General features: G+C 35.3%; 1 long non-coding RNA gene across 3 annotated transcripts; it reads right to left on the bottom strand.

The window, feature by feature from the left end:
* Nucleotides 1-4,895: 4,895 nt before the first annotated feature.
* On the bottom strand, nucleotides 4,896-9,280 carry LOC132703306 (uncharacterized). Of its 3 annotated transcripts, none has more exons than XR_009619058.1 (6): nucleotides 8,838-9,280; nucleotides 8,595-8,787; nucleotides 8,349-8,544; nucleotides 8,130-8,298; nucleotides 7,875-8,076; nucleotides 4,896-7,544 (listed from the first exon to the last, which is right to left on the bottom strand). It is a non-coding gene; the product is annotated as an uncharacterized LOC132703306 (long non-coding RNA). The 3 variants fall into 3 exon arrangements; XR_009619057.1 differs by having other exon boundaries at nucleotides 4,896-7,350; nucleotides 7,407-7,544; nucleotides 8,130-8,544; XR_009619055.1 differs by having other exon boundaries at nucleotides 8,130-8,544.
* Between the last annotated feature and the right edge of the window lie 8,063 nt (nucleotides 9,281-17,343).

The following is a 17,343-nucleotide window of genomic DNA, read 5'->3' on the forward strand; positions in this document are numbered from 1 at the left end:
TCTTCTGCAGTGTAAACTGAGGTGCGATAAACCAGAGTTTTAAGATACCCCTATAAGAAAAAGTGCAAACTATTTAAATCTGGAGACCTAGGGGGCCATGGTTGAGGTCCGCCGCGACCTACTAAATGTCTGATTTAAATTTTCTTTTTTTGCAACACTAATGTAAGGAGGCGCGGCGTCATGCATATCATGTTCTGTTCCTAATTAAATATGGTACTTCTTCTAGCAATATTGGCAAATTCTCTTCTAAAAATCGGCGATAATTATGGGTTCTAAGGCCCAATGTTCAAATTCTACAACCACATGGGGGTTTTCATCGGCCTAAATATGGTTATTGTCGAAATTCCTGATTGCATTTCTGGAAAAGATAGCTTCATCTGTAAACAGTATTTCTTGACAAAAATTAACACGCAAATTGAAATCTCTGGGAAGTAACCCTTCGACTCGTTGAATATGATGTTGTGAAAATTGTGCAAAATGTTCCAAACCAATACTTACGGTATATTCAGATTATTTCCAATTTTTCTAGCACTAAGTTCAGGATTTTCATCAACAAAATTTAAAACTGCTTCTTCAATTTCTGGAGTTCTCACAGTCGAAGCTTTCTGGTTAGTTTTGCATGTTGTAAAATGCTGTTAATACACATGTTGTTTTTTTTCTTTAATAAAGGCTATTTGTGCTATTTGTTAATAATTATTATTATGTAGTGATTTTTGTGTAGCGCGTAGTAATAGGAATTAGTAAAAGTGAGGCAAATTTTACAATACAAATAGACGACTAGTAATGGGAATTTTTGTCTTTGCCTCGTTTCCATATATTACTTTACTAACCGACATATTGGGTTGTTCGGAAAGTCATTTCGTTTTTTTTGGGGAACATGAAAGACAGTTTTCGTATAATCAATAAATATTTTATTAAATTATATATTGGCCGTTCTGGTCCAACACCTTTTGCCACCTTTCTGGCAGTAACATAATTCCCCTCTCATAAAAGTTTTGGTCCTTGCTGGCAAAAAACTGGTTCAGGTGGTTTTTGACATCTTCATTTGAGGTAAAGGTTTTGCCATCCAAAAAATTTTGCAGGGACCGGAACAAATAGTAGTCGGAAGGCGCCAGATCTGGAGAATAAGGTGGATGTTGCAGTACGTCCCATTCAAGCTGTAAAAGTTTTTGGCGAGTGACCAAACTTGTGTAAGGTCTCGCATTATCCTGGTGGAACACTACACCCTTCCTGTTGATTAATTCGGGCCTCTTCTCTTTAAGTGAATCATTCAATTTGTCCAGTTGATGACAATAGACTTCTGAACTAATCGTTGTATTGTCCGGCAAAAGCTCAAAAAAAACGATTCCTTTGACATCCCACCAAACGGAGAGCATCACCTTTTTTGGTGAATGTTGGCTTTTGACACGCTTTGAGCCGGTTCATCTTTTCTGCTCCATGACCTCTTGCGTTTAACATTGTTGTATACAACCCATTTTTCGTCCCCAGTAATAAGCCGCTTCAAAAATGGATCATTTTCTTGACGTTTGAGGAGCGAATCACACACGTCAACGCGACGACACAAATTTCGCTCCGTAAGGACATGGGGCACCCACACATCGAGCTTCGAGGTTAAGCCCATGCCTTTCAAATGGCCATAAACAGTCGAATTCGACAAATTTAATCTCTCACCGATCTCTCGTGTGGTTATTCGCCGATTTGCATCAACTAATGCCTTTATCGCATCTTTGTCAGCTTCGACCGGCCTTCCAGACCGTGGTGCATCTTCGACATCAAAATTGCCGGATCGAAATTTTGCAAACCAGTTCTGGCACTGGCGTACTGTTAACACGCCTTCTCCATACACATCCGTCAATTTTTTTCTCGCTTGGACAGCATTTTTACCTTTTCTGAAGTAAAAAAGTAAAATATGACGAAAATGCTGCTTATTGCTCTCCATATTTAAAAGGGCACCAACCAAAAACTACTGCGTAGAATTGATAGAACTTTTTCACACACAAGCCTTGCAATATCAGCTCTCAAGACATATAATGGTTATGCGGCTTAAGTGTGAAGTTGGTTTCGAAAAAACGTAATTAAGTCGTCTGACGGGAAAAAACGAAATGACTTTCCGAACAACCTTATAATAATTCCTGCTGAAATCAGTTATAAGTTATTATTTGGTGAATTTTCACTGGCGTATATTTTAAAAACGGCTTACAATTACTGTTGGTTCACTTGAGAACTTTTGAATGACGTTTAGTTTTTCAAGCCAGTTACTAGGAGGATGCGTATATTAAGTAACAAGTTTGATAAACGCCATTATAGTTTGTTCTACTACCGTTGGTTTTTTTGTTCATTTTTGATAAACAGCACAAATAGGTTAACCAAGTGATGTCAGAATGGACAATCATCAAAATTTAAACCGTGCGGTAATATCTTCGAAAATGTCAGGAACGGCTTGCAGCATTAAGTGACACTTTTCGGAGGACAGTCGATCCGTGTTTAATTGGGTCTTTGGAGAAGGGGGTAGAAAAATCGGTAGAATGTAATGGTTTGAAAGTTTTAATCTTGTAGCACTTGCTATGACAGCTACATATAAAAAAACTTATGTCGCGAGTGTACTTTCTGGCACTTTTCGACTAAGCAGAAAACATACTCGAAACAGAAAACTTCCTAAAATTAACAAAACAAAAACATATTAAGTCGTCAGTGCTATAATTTAATTAAAAGAGGACCACAATATGGCAATAAAATGACAGATAATAATAATAGATAAAACATATACATTTTTTTAAAAATACGATGATCTAATCACTAAGATCATTAGATAAGTAGATGATACTATTATAAAAAATCCCCCCCTTCAGCACTGATCAAACTAGTTCTTCGTTAAATTATATGCAGTGCTTAGAACGCAATTATTAAAAAAAAAAAAACACTTCCTTAGTACCCGGTATAATACCAACAAACAATAAAATACAAACGATCAAAAAGTGGATATAATTTTTTACCAGATCACATGTCCCTCAAAGTGGCTGTTTCAGTCAACCTTCTATATACATTTGAAAATGATCGCCTGTCAACAACTATGAAACAATCGCCTTGACAACAGAATTGAAAATTCTTACAGACACATCCTACTTCATTGATAAAAAATAATTCGTACCTCATTTTTTTTCAAGCATATTAATAAACAGATAAGCAATTACTTAAGTACGAAATAATGATGATAACAAGTGTAACGATTCCGTTATGATCATGCAGAGAACCATAGAAAAATCGCTTATTTAATTATTGAAATTCTATTAGAAAATGACCTATATACAATTCCTTTATTTAATTATAAAGGATTAATTCCCCCGGAGGACCTATACAGTAATTTAGGGACCTGGGAGCTGGATGGAACATTCCATTTACAGCAACGTAAACCTACGTATATAATTAAAAATAAAACTCGAGAAACAAAAGTAAAAATATTATAATTATAATAAATTATATAATAATATCACCAAAAGTAACAAGATTGCTTTCGAAAAATCGTCACTGGGCGGGTCAAGTTCGTAGCGCGTCGCGCGAAGCAGCTTTTTATTATACAAGGAAAGAACTTCGCGATTTCGTGTGGTAATGGGACGCATTGTTTTTCTATCGGGCTCCTGCGGACCATTATGGAACTTTCGCGAAATCGATGTAATTTAATTGTGCATGCACCCCGTATAAAATGTCCTTCACATCTCCTCGAACTTCAAAGTTACAGCAAACTTCGGTAAATATCAAAATTTGCATAAATAATAGCGTTGTCGCGATACAGTTTACGATACTGTTCAAATAAAATGAAATTTTTAGGATATTTTAGATTTTTTGCCCATAAACGACACACCCTGTATATGATACAATCATTGTTCCAAGTTGGCTATTGACCTGGATTTTCCACGCGTCCTGGTTCAAGAATTTTTTGAAAATAGTAAATGGTTTTCGAGAAAATAAGTTTTTTTCTGAAACCATGCAGTGCGCAAATGCAAAAATTGTAGCTCTTGATGCGGCCCATGACACCGTTTAAACCAATTAGCCATATTTTTTACGATTTTTGATTTGCGGCTAACAATTTACTCTGAAAAAAAAAACAATTTTCCAGGTCTTTTAGTTTTTTGCCTATGATTTGAAAACCCTGTATATAATCGAAAAAATGCCTGAAATAAATGTTGTTGCACTGGATCTTCTGCGTCTGCCGGTTAAAGAATTTTAACGATGGGATGAAGGGTTATGTAGGGAAACATACTTTTCTGGAAGCTAAAATGACCCAAAAAAAAATTCAAATTTTTTAAAAAAATACTTTAAAAAATTTGATTGCGCCCAATTTCTATCGTTTAAATGTGGACACGGACCTTTACTTCTTTGCAAAATTTGAAGTTGATATCTGCAAAATTTTTTTTAAGCACGGAATATCGGGAACATCCTGTACAATAGTTGAAAATCTTAAATACAAAAGTTTTTGCAGTATTTGAGTTATAACCAATTTTCAATAATAGGGGGACCCATTTTTCAGTTTTTTTGAATTTGCGGCGCACCCTGTATATTCTTAGAAAAATTGTTAAGAATAATAGTTTATAGAGCCGTATCTGCTGCTTCTTCTAGTTAAATAATGATATTTTTTATAGATCCTTGCACGCGCGATTTTTTATTTTTTTAGAATACTTAATCGATGTATCCTGCATTCTAACCAAGAAGCAAGAAGAAGAAACATCATCTCAGTTTTTGTCCCGTTCAAACAAATACCGTTACGCTCACAATATCGGGTCTTACCACAGTAGTGAATAAGTACAATATAGGCTTCCCCCACTCCTCTCCCTTTTGTGGGCGTGTCCTCCTTCCCCACGACTCTCTAGCTCCTCCCCCTTTACCCATAATCCCTTGAAACTGGCTCCCATTGGATAAGCAAGCACCAATGGGGTTTAATCAATCTCCCCACCTCTAGTTTGCGATGGCGGCGAAGCCAATCAGAGCCCAGATATTTTCCCACCCTTAAGAAAAGCAATGCCGTCAATGAGACTTGATCATATTGTTCGCGTGACCATCTGCACCCTCTAGCGGTTCGAATGTAAACTAGTGTCCCCTCTTGGAATAAGATTTTCTTTAATAAGGTAACCCCACCTAGTGAATATTGACCAAAACATTTATTTTAAAAACATATACTTCTGCGAATGTGTACCCTCGCGGGTACAAACTGTACTTTTATTGCGCACAAAGGACAGGGGAAATAAAGACGAAAAGTGTTGGATTTCTTTTCTCGGAACTGGAAGCTGGCAGGCACCAGCAATAATATCTGCAAAACAAAAACCTGGTTAAAATTTTCATTAATAAAGTAGGATATTAGAAACCATATACCTTTTTAATTAATAAGCCATCTACCGTGCGTTAACTTCATACATATTTCCGCATGCTTCTGTTTTAAGGTATCGTGAAATATTTGACTATTTATCTGGGAAAAGTTCATATGTCGAAAATATTATGTGTATGTGGCCGTGGTAGGCTTTCTTTGCTATTATAATTTTATTTTTATTATTTAATATTTACAAAATTAATTTATCTATCTTATTGATGATTTTGATTTTCTTTGCTATTTTATTATTTGTTTTTATTATTTAATATTTTCAAAATTAATTTATCTATCTTATTGATGATTTTCAGATATCGCAGTCAACTTTACTATTTCATCAATTTCTTTTATTTATTGCTGATCTTTGAGAATAGTGTACATACTTTTTTTCGTAACTTATCTGTATCTACCCTTTAATTTCCTATCAAGCCATAAAGCAAACTCGAAAGGCATCTTAACTAAAAACTCATATACTTTAAAGCTGCTGCTACTACTACATAAAAGTGTGTTTCTATGCCAATCTCAACAACAATGAAATCTGGACGCTTATACTAATTACTGTAATACTCTTCTCTGCTAACGCTCTAGGAGACGCTATTTGAACCCTGTTCAAAGAAAAACTTCTACAGCCCAAATAACCTCTCTGAACCACACTTAAGCGCATCACTCTTTCACTGTCTTGAAGCCTTCAGATTAATATTCCGTACTAACTACGTATGCCATACACGAAACGTTCTCTTTTCTAATTTTTTTCTATGCGCTACATTAACGAACAGGATCTAAACTTTTCTGTCTGTGTATTTTGTTAGCCACCTTAAAAAAATTAAAAAAAGGTATGCGAACCTAGAGGATATTTTCCATATTTTTCACAAATGGTGACAACAATTAATGCAAGTATTATTTTTAATAATAACCCATCTTTCGCTATGACACGAAAACATCGACTTTTTAATTCTAACTTTTCTCATAGAGCTTCCCTTTAGTCTCTATCTGTTCTCTAACTAAATCCCCACCTTTTTGAAAAACCAACCTCTAAAAATAGTTAATTTTCTCTAATTTAAATTTGTACGTTTTCCGCAATATGTGTGAATATTTTCGCTAGAACATTTAGTTACTTAGTACATGTCCTAATCAATATTTTAAAAATATAATTCTAATGATACGTGTTTACGATTTGAAGATAACGAAACATTCCCCAGTTTCATAAATGAGAGCTCACTGCCAAACTACCAAACATCACAGTACAAACTACCGTACTACGCCCCCCTGGACAAAATCAGGTCAGTTAGCGTCATTAATTCTACCTGCGTTAACGAATAACGTATTGTTAATTAAGGTTTAATACGTAGAAAATTTAAGTAACAAATAATTGCAATGAAACTCACTAACATCATAAATTATTAAAAAAAAATTAGAACAGTTGGAATTTACTGGAGTAACCAATTTGGCACTAAAAATGGAAATTTTCGATACTCTACTAGGTGCCTACAATAAATTTTACTATTATTTTTAATGCAGAGACACAACGATTTTCTAGTTCTGAATTTGATCAGGGGTATATGACCATAGTTTACGCCGACTCTAAAAGGCATGCAGTCTATTGTTTTTGAACGCCCCATTTTGTGTATTATGTTCAAAACAGAGACTCTCTGGGCTTATGACTACAGCTACCAGCTACTACTTTCAATAATATTAACACAAAAAAAAGTAGGTGGGATTTCTATAATACGTGCAAAGTTTATGTGAAACTGACTGGAAGACAGAGTAATGCACCAATATGTTACTAAACATATTTCGATAGAATTCCGTAAGAGCTTACCTCCAAGTTTCCTCATTTAGTCAGTCAAAGCATCAAATGGGAAATTCCAATCCAACATATGTAGTGGTGGAAATATATCAATCGCCTACGTTACCGACGGTACCCGAGTGAAGCTTCTGCGTCTTCTTTACCCCACATGCCTACTTAAAAGATACTGGTCTAAGTCTCAATATTCCTGTTAAAAAAAGAGAGGTTCTATATTGCCATAACTATGTGTTTTCAAAATTTTACCTGAATGGTTCGTGATTCCTTATATATGCAGTGTTGGCAGCAATGTGGCGACGACTACGCTGAAACTTTCCATATCTCGTGTCCCCATGACTGGTCTGTTTCATATATCAAACCTCACCTCGCACGGGTTTGAACCTCCTTTAAAAAAAAAAAACAGGCAAGACTTATACTTATATCAAAGTAATACGAGGAACTTATATTTTATGCCAAAACTTATTTCATCACCTCCAAAGGGGAGTAGGGGTTTCTAAAGTATGGTAGGTACATCTCTTTCATTTTTTAATTAAAAAAGTGACACAATTACGCGACGTAACTCGATCCGGATCGTTAACGCGTCTCAAGATGGGGGTTTAGAGATGCTGAGGTCATTAAATTGATTCACTATTACCAGTACACACTGAAACCCCTTATTTCCAAAATAAAAAAATTGTTAACTGTTAACACAACAAAAAAAAACTATTTTCTCACCAATTATATTTCTGGGTCGTTTTCAGAATTTGTCCAACGTAGAATCCCAAGAGGATAGGGCCGCATTTTCGAAAAATGTTCATGTCTCCCCACTATGCATTTGTACAAGAAGCAGGGCCGGATTAACAGCAATTATATTCTTGTCAGTCAACATACAGCCGCCGATTGAATTCTCGGATTCTGCTTTACTAGTTGCCATGGTCTGTCAAATATGTTACTTAAAAATTGTATATTTTTTTTTTACAAATAATATACCTTTCCTAAAATAATTCCGCCTTTGTCAAGTGGGACACGGGCACGTCTGTCCGCTTTGAAAAGCGCAGGCGTATGTATCTTCCAAAATGATCCAAGCAGGCCCGGATTGCCAGCAAATACACAACTCCCCGATTCAATTCTGAGATGTTGCTTCACGAGTTACCATGATCTGTCAAATATTTTAATTAAAAAAAAATCTATTATTTAGCAACAATATACCTTTTTAAAATAATTTCGTCTTTTTTCAAGTTCAACAGGACACGTGTGTTCGTTTCAGTTGGACAAGGGCACGTCTGTCCGCTTTGAAAAGCGCGGCGTATGTATCTTCCAAAATGATCCAAGCAGGCCCGGATTGCCAGCAAATACACAACTCCCCGATTCAATTCTGAGATGTTGCTTCACGAGTTACCATGATCTGTCAAATATTTTAATTAAAAAAAAATCTATTATTTAGCAACAATATACCTTTTTAAAATAATTTCGTCTTTTTTCAAGTTCAACAGGACACGTGTGTTCGTTTCAGTTGGACAAGGGCACGTCTGTCCGCTTTGAAAAGCGCGGCGTATGTATCTTCCAAAATGATCCAAATTGTTAACCTTTTTTTGATTCCTCGTTCCCCGATTCAATTCTGAGATGTTGCTTCACGAGTTACCATGATCTGTCAAATATTTTAATTAAAAAAAAATCTATTATTTAGCAACAATATACCTTTTTAAAAATAATTTCGTCTTTTTTCAAGTTCAACAGGACACGTGTGTTCGTTTCGAAAGGTTTCGTAGTCTGTAGCTCTGTCGAATTCTCCAAAATTCGTTAAACCTTCAGATATTTTCAAAATTTGTCCAACGCAGACTTCCACTCACGCAGTTTCGAAAACTTTCTGGTCTCCCCGCCATGCATTTGTACACGAAGCCGTTCTGGACTATCAGCAAACAGCACATCCGTCATTTTTCTTCTCGGATTCCGCTTGACGAGTTACATCGATCTGTCAAATATTTAATGTAAAACAATCTTATCTATTACTTTTACCCAATATTAAGTACCTATTCAAAATTAGTAGCGCCTTTTCGAGTTCGAAAGGTTTCGTAGCCTATAGCCCTGCCGAAATGGCATTGCATTTGTACACGAAGCAGGGTCGGATTGTAAGCAAACAGCACCCCGGTCACTTTTCTTCTCGGATTCTGCTTGACGAGTTACATCGATCTGTGGAATATTTAGCGTAAAAAAAATTATCTATTACTTTTACCAAAAATGAAGTACCTATTCAAAATTAGTAGCGCCTTTTCGAGTTCGAAAGGTTTCGTAGCCTATAGCCCTGCCGAAATGGCATTGCATTTGTACACGAAGCAGGGTCGGATTGTAAGCAAACAGCACCCCCGGTCACTTTTCTTCTCGGATTCTGCTTGACGAGTTACATCGATCTGTGGAATATTTAGCGAAAAAAAAAAATTATCTATTACTTTTACCAAAAATGAAGTACCTTTTTTCTTTAAAACAGTTCGTCCTTTTCGAGTTTGAAAGGTTTCGTAGCCTATAGCCCTGCCGAAATGTCATTGCATTTGTACACGAAGCAGGGTCGGATTGTCAGCAAACACCACAAGCGTCACTTTTCTTCTCGGTTTCTGCTTGACGAATTACATTGATCGGTCAAATATTTAATATAAAAAATATCTATTTTACCAAAAATACGTACTCTTCTAAGATAAATTAGCTCTTTTCGAGTTTAAGAGGACACGTATGTCAACTGTAGGATGTTTTATTTTTATATTTTCCAGTGTCTATAAATTAATAAACAACAGAAGCTTCCGAATACAAAAATTTCAACATGAGTTTTTTTTTCTTGAAACTTAAAAGTTCTAACCCCTAAAACCATATTTTTAATACGCTGGCGGACGTATAACAATCCCCAAAAATTACCATATTTAAATTGTTACTATTGACATATTTCTATTCCGAACTGAACTCAATACATGCAAAAAAAAAACTAGCGAATGTTATTTATTATCTCCGATGGGTGGATGATTGAGAAACGTTTAAATAAATCTACCTTTCTGTCTCTGTTTTTCTATATAGGTCACTCATTCTCTCTATCTGTTACTTTCCACAATCCGAATTTACACTAGGCCCCCCAAAAATCTTGTAAAATTTTATCTGCTTAACTTCTTCGCGTTGTTCATATGGCTGAATTTTTTGGGAGATATATCGTGCGTTATTTGTATTAAAATTCTGTTTCCTTTTTACCTACTTCAAAAACGTAAGCGAGCATTTTTGGTTGTTTTATTAAACAAAAATTGATACTAAACAAGATCCGTCTCTCCGACCTCAGCCTCCTTTGATCACTCCCCAATTTTTTTTAATTAAGTATAGAAACCTCGTCGAACATATACATAATACTAGGTCAAAATGTTACGCGGTTACTCATTAAAGTCGCAATTCCGAAAGCTTCTTACCTATCTTTTTCCAGTCTTTTTTGTTTTATTTATCCGTATATGAAACACACATTGAACACAAAACTTAAACTCGTTGACGATATTGCATTAAGCAACAAACGCGTATAACAGAAACGAACCCTTAACACAAACGCTTCTTTAAACTTCGACTGACACGTGAAACAACCCGCATTCCTACGAAAGGCAGGTAAACCAAGCAGGTCAAATTTTAAGCTACCCTCCAGTGTCGTCATAGGTTGGGGCATAGTAAATAGCGAATACAACAAAGCGGTAATTTATAATAATTTAATGTGCATTTTATTTAACTTAAGTTGTTTTGTAGAAAATGAGATATTTCTACAATTAATCAATATACTACGAGTACTTTTCCGCTTAATTACTATTTTTGAGAAACAAAAGGAAACGTTAGATTCCATTCAAACTTTTTCGGTTTTCATGATATCTCGCGTTTATTTAGAAGCTAATGGCCTGTGGCCTTAACCAGACGTTTCCAAAGCCTGGTTCTTAACAAACACGAAAAATAGAGTTATATTGCCACCGAAAATCTGAATTTATGTTTAAAAATGTAACTTCCCGTATTTAAACTATTGCCTGCATTGGCGCCTATATTTTATAGTTTTTTTTTATCCTATTTTTTTTGTTTTGCTTGCAAATGTGTGTCCATTTTTCGGGTACTGGATTTTTTTTTCTCAAATTATTACAAATTACTCAAAACGGAGTTAAAAAGAGACGAGGAGAAAAGGGAAGAAGAACCCTTATTTCTCCGACACTGACCTCCGATGTTTATAAAAATTGACGCCTTGACACCCTCCCCGTGAATATTTTACAAAGGATTTTTAAAATTTAACTTCCAAATAACGCATACTCTCGCCTAGTGTCACAGTTTTGGGCCCCATTTTGCTATGGTTAGACAGGTTTATTCTTGTACATTGTCGGGACAAAAGAAGCATCTCCTTCATCCAAATTGACTTTTTCATACCTAATACAACAGCTGCCGGGCATCATCTCGCCTTAATTGTTTCTATTGAATTAATTTTAGTTACAAAAAATTAGATGATCGTCAAAATTGGCATAAAAGATAATCAAGATTTAATTAAAACAAGAATATGCACAAAAGAAAAGAGATAAACTCCGACACGGGAAACAAGGAAATATCGCTGAAACGGCAACTGATCTAGCGCGCGCCTTTTTTAAAAATAATAATTTTTTCAAAAGAATTCTAGGCTAAGCTAAATACCTGGTGCAACAAAATATTGAAGGATCTTCATGATCCTACCTGTGAGCGAGTAGAAAATTATTTGCAAAGAGGATAAAGGTATATCTTAATATAAATAGTTTCACTATTGTTAATATGTCCCCTTTTAAAATGGCGCATTATTTGATACGTACTTTTTTTTCTTGTCAGAGCTTGTCTAAAACAAAAGCGGGATGGATGGAGGTTCTCCGTCAGGTTTTTTTCCTGTCGAAACAAGTTTGTGCGGCGTTCGCTTTGGATCTGGGGAATGGGTGGGGTTATACATATATAAGCTATAAGAAATTTTAATTTTTTATTCAGTTTCCACTCATACAATTTCGTGATAAGTGCAGAGTGAGAAAAATGTCCGAAGTCGAAAATTATCCAACGCAAGCATTGGATTCGTGGGGAAGATTTGTGGTCAATGCGGAAATAATCCGCGAACAAAAATACATTTACGAGGTAGCAATTACGCTGCCGGAATTCGGACTAGAAATTACCTCAGGTCTTAGCCCCGCAAGAATCTTCGCTCCGGCAGTGAAAGTGAGCTTTCTCCCCTACGTTTTGTCGGAGAAAAGAAGCATTTCGTTCGACGAGATAGACTTCACAGAATTAATACAACAGCTTCCACTGTTATTGTTAGCAGGTCCGACTGGTAAAGTTATGTATTTAACCTGCTTCAAACTCAGCTGTCTACAATGTGATGGTGAAGTCTTGGTCAAGATTGAAAATAACGAGGGTATACTCTATATTTCGAAAGACTGGGTACAGGAATTAATTACCATAAGCAAATTGGTATTTAAAAGAATACGAGTACTGTCTCGTTTGAACTTTTACGAGTACTACGATAGAATATTGTATTTGACTATACATGAAAATTTGCTGGAAGACGCCAAAATCTTTCCGCATATAGAATATTTATGTTCTACAGCAGAGAGTGAGCAGAGCTACTGCATGGAGGACTACATGCGTTTTGGAAAAATGCAGATAAAACAAGATATCAACAAAAGGATAGCATGGGACATACCTGTGTTTTAATAGAAATTTACCTGTAAACTAATAATAATAAATGTTTTTTTAAAATTCAGTGTGTGTGTATGTTTTATCCTTACCCCCATAATAAATAGTAAAAAAAAATAACTTTATTAAAGAAAAAAAAAATAACAACAAAATATAATCAAACAAAACATAGTACCACTGGAATGAAACCTTCAGAAATTACCCCAACAACGGAGATTCTCGCACATAATTTACCAAAAAAAAAAAATTTGCAGTGGAAAAGTCAAAGTTCAAAGCTGGCGATGCAGTGAGCATAATTCGCACAAAATCGGTTTTTGACAAAAGCTATGAAATTAATTGGACACCCCCGAAAATTTCAAGATTGTTAAAGTAAGTGGTTCCTTCCCTCTTACGTATATTTTGGAAGATATGGAGGGGCGTTAAATCAAAGCTTCGTTTTATGAAGTCGATTTACAAAAACCGTACTACCAAATAGTCGATATCGACTATTTGGTAGTACGGTTTTTGTAAATCGACTTCATAAAACGAAGCTTTGATTTAACGCCCCTCCATATCTTCCAAAATATACGTAAGAGGGAAGGAACCACTTACTTTAACAATCTTGAAATTTTCGGGGGTGTCCAATTAATTTCATAGCTTTTGTCAAAAACCGATTTTGTGCGAATTATGCTCACTGCATCGCCAGCTTTGAACTTTGACTTTTCCACTGCAAATTTTTTTTTTTTTGGTAAATTATGTGCGAGAATCTCCGTTGTTGGGGTAATTTCTGAAGGTTTCATTCCAGTGGTACTATGTTTTGTTTGATTATATTTTGTTGTTATTTTTTTTTTCTTTAATAAAGTTATTTTTTTTTTACTATTTATTATGGGGGTAAGGATAAAACATACACACACACTGAATTTTAAAAAAACATTTATTATTATTAGTTTACAGGTAAATTTCTATTAAAACACAGGTATGTCCCATGCTATCCTTTTGTTGATATCTTGTTTTATCTGCATTTTTCCAAAACGCATGTAGTCCTCCATGCAGTAGCTCTGCTCACTCTCTTCTGTAGAACATAAATATTCTATATGCGGAAAGATTTTGGCGTCTTCCAGCAAATTTTCATGTATAGTCAAATACAATATTCTATCGTAGTACTCGTAAAAGTTCAAACGAGACAGTACTCGTATTCTTTTAAATACCAATTTGCTTATGGTAATTAATTCCTGTACCCAGTCTTTCGAAATATAGAGTATACCCTCGTTATTTTCAATCTTGACCAAGACTTCACCATCACATTGTAGACAGCTGAGTTTGAAGCAGGTTAAATACATAACTTTACCAGTCGGACCTGCTAACAATAACAGTGGAAGCTGTTGTATTAATTCTGTGAAGTCTATCTCGTCGAACGAAATGCTTCTTTTCTCCGACAAAACGTAGGGGAGAAAGCTCACTTTCACTGCCGGAGCGAAGATTCTTGCGGGGCTAAGACCTGAGGTAATTTCTAGTCCGAATTCCGGCAGCGTAATTGCTACCTCGTAAATGTATTTTTGTTCGCGGATTATTTCCGCATTGACCACAAATCTTCCCCACGAATCCAATGCTTGCGTTGGATAATTTTCGACTTCGGACATTTTTCTCACTCTGCACTTATCACGAAATTGTATGAGTGGAAACTGAATAAAAAATTAAAATTTCTTATAGCTTATATATGTATAACCCCACCCATTCCCCAGATCCAAAGCGAACGCCGCACAAACTTGTTTCGACAGGAAAAAAACCTGACGGAGAACCTCCATCCATCCCGCTTTTGTTTTAGACAAGCTCTGACAAGAAAAAAAAGTACGTATCAAATAATGCGCCATTTTAAAAGGGGACATATTAACAATAGTGAAACTATTTATATTAAGATATACCTTTATCCTCTTTGCAAATAATTTTCTACTCGCTCACAGGTAGGATCATGAAGATCCTTCAATATTTTGTTGCACCAGGTATTTAGCTTAGCCTAGAATTCTTTTGAAAAAATTATTATTTTTAAAAAAGGCACGCGCTAGATCAGTTGCCGTTTCAGCGATATTTCCTTGTTTCCCGTGTCGGAGTTTATCTCTTTTCTTTTGTGCATATTCTTGTTTTAATTAAATCTTGATTATCTTTTTATGCCAATTTTGACGATCATCTAATTTTTTGTAACTAAAATTAATTCAATAGAAACAATTAAGGCGAGATGATGCCCGGCAGCTGTTGTATTAGGTATGAAAAAGTCAATTTGGATGAAGGAGATGCTTCTTTTGTCCCGACAATGTACAAGAATAAACCTGTCTAACCATAGCAAAATGGGGCCCAAAACTGTGACACTAGGCGAGAGTATGCGTTATTTGGAAGTTAAATTTTAAAAATCCTTTGTAAAATATTCACGGGGAGGGTGTCAAGGCGTCAATTTTTATAAACATCGGAGGTCAGTGTCGGAGAAATAAGGGTTCTTCTTCCCTTTTCTCCTCGTCTCTTTTTAACTCCGTTTTGAGTAATTTGTAATAATTTGAGAAAAAAAAATCCAGTACCCGAAAAATGGACACACATTTGCAAGCAAAACAAAAAAAATAGGATAAAAAAAAACTATAAAATATAGGCGCCAATGCAGGCAATAGTTTAAATACGGGAAGTTACATTTTTAAACATAAATTCAGATTTTCGGTGGCAATATAACTCTATTTTTCGTGTTTGTTAAGAACCAGGCTTTGGAAACGTCTGGTTAAGGCCACAGGCCATTAGCTTCTAAATAAACGCGAGATATCATGAAAACCGAAAAAGTTTGAATGGAATCTAACGTTTCCTTTTGTTTCTCAAAAATAGTAATTAAGCGGAAAAGTACTCGTAGTATATTGATTAATTGTAGAAATATCTCATTTTCTACAAAACAACTTAAGTTAAATAAAATGCACATTAAATTATTATAAATTACCGCTTTGTTGTATTCGCTATTTACTATGCCCCAACCTATGACGACACTGGAGGGTAGCTTAAAATTTGACCTGCTTGGTTTACCTGCCTTTCGTAGGAATGCGGGTTGTTTCACGTGTCAGTCGAAGTTTAAAGAAGCGTTTGTGTTAAGGGTTCGTTTCTGTTATACGCGTTTGTTGCTTAATGCAATATCGTCAACGAGTTTAAGTTTTGTGTTCAATGTGTGTTTCATATACGGATAAATAAAACAAAAAAGACTGGAAAAAGATAGGTAAGAAGCTTTCGGAATTGCGACTTTAATGAGTAACCGCGTAACATTTTGACCTAGTATTATGTATATGTTCGACGAGGTTTCTATACTTAATTAAAAAAAATTGGGGAGTGATCAAAGGAGGCTGAGGTCGGAGAGACGGATCTTGTTTAGTATCAATTTTTGTTTAATAAAACAACCAAAAATGCTCGCTTACGTTTTTGAAGTAGGTAAAAAGGAAACAGAATTTTAATACAAATAACGCACGATATATCTCCCAAAAAATTCAGCCATATGAACAACGCGAAGAAGTTAAGCAGATAAAATTTTACAAGATTTTTGGGGGGCCTAGTGTAAATTCGGATTGTGGAAAGTAACAGATAGAGAGAATGAGTGACCTATATAGAAAAACAGAGACAGAAAGGTAGATTTATTTAAACGTTTCTCAATCATCCACCCATCGGAGATAATAAATAACATTCGCTAGTTTTTTTTTTGCATGTATTGAGTTCAGTTCGGAATAGAAATATGTCAATAGTAACAATTTAAATATGGTAATTTTTGGGGATTGTTATACGTCCGCCAGCGTATTAAAAATATGGTTTTAGGGGTTAGAACTTTTAAGTTTCAAGAAAAAAAAACTCATGTTGAAATTTTTGTATTCGGAAGCTTCTGTTGTTTATTAATTTATAGACACTGGAAAATATAAAAATAAAACATCCTACAGTTGACATACGTGTCCTCTTAAACTCGAAAAGAGCTAATTTATCTTAGAAGAGTACGTATTTTTGGTAAAATAGATATTTTTTATATTAAATATTTGACCGATCAATGTAATTCGTCAAGCAGAAACCGAGAAGAAAAGTGACGCTTGTGGTGTTTGCTGACAATCCGACCCTGCTTCGTGTACAAATGCAATGACATTTCGGCAGGGCTATAGGCTACGAAACCTTTCAAACTCGAAAAGGACGAACTGTTTTAAAGAAAAAAGGTACTTAATTTTTGGTAAAAGTAATAGATAATTTTTTTTTTTCGCTAAATATTCCACAGATCGATGTAACTCGTCAAGCAGAATCCGAGAAGAAAAGTGACCGGGGGTGCTGTTTGCTTACAATCCGACCCTGCTTCGTGTACAAATGCAATGCCATTTCGGCAGGGCTATAGGCTACGAAACCTTTCGAACTCGAAAAGGCGCTACTAATTTTGAATAGGTACTTCATTTTTGGTAAAAGTAATAGATAATTTTTTTTACGCTAAATATTCCACAGATCGATGTAACTCGTCAAGCAGAATCCGAGAAGAAAAGTGACCGGGGTG

The sequence above is a fragment of the Cylas formicarius genome, unplaced genomic scaffold, assembly GCF_029955315.1.
Source record: "Cylas formicarius isolate icCylForm1 unplaced genomic scaffold, icCylForm1.1 PGA_scaffold_10__41_contigs__length_53128322, whole genome shotgun sequence".
In the NCBI taxonomy this organism is placed as follows: Eukaryota; Metazoa; Arthropoda; class Insecta; order Coleoptera; family Brentidae; genus Cylas; species Cylas formicarius.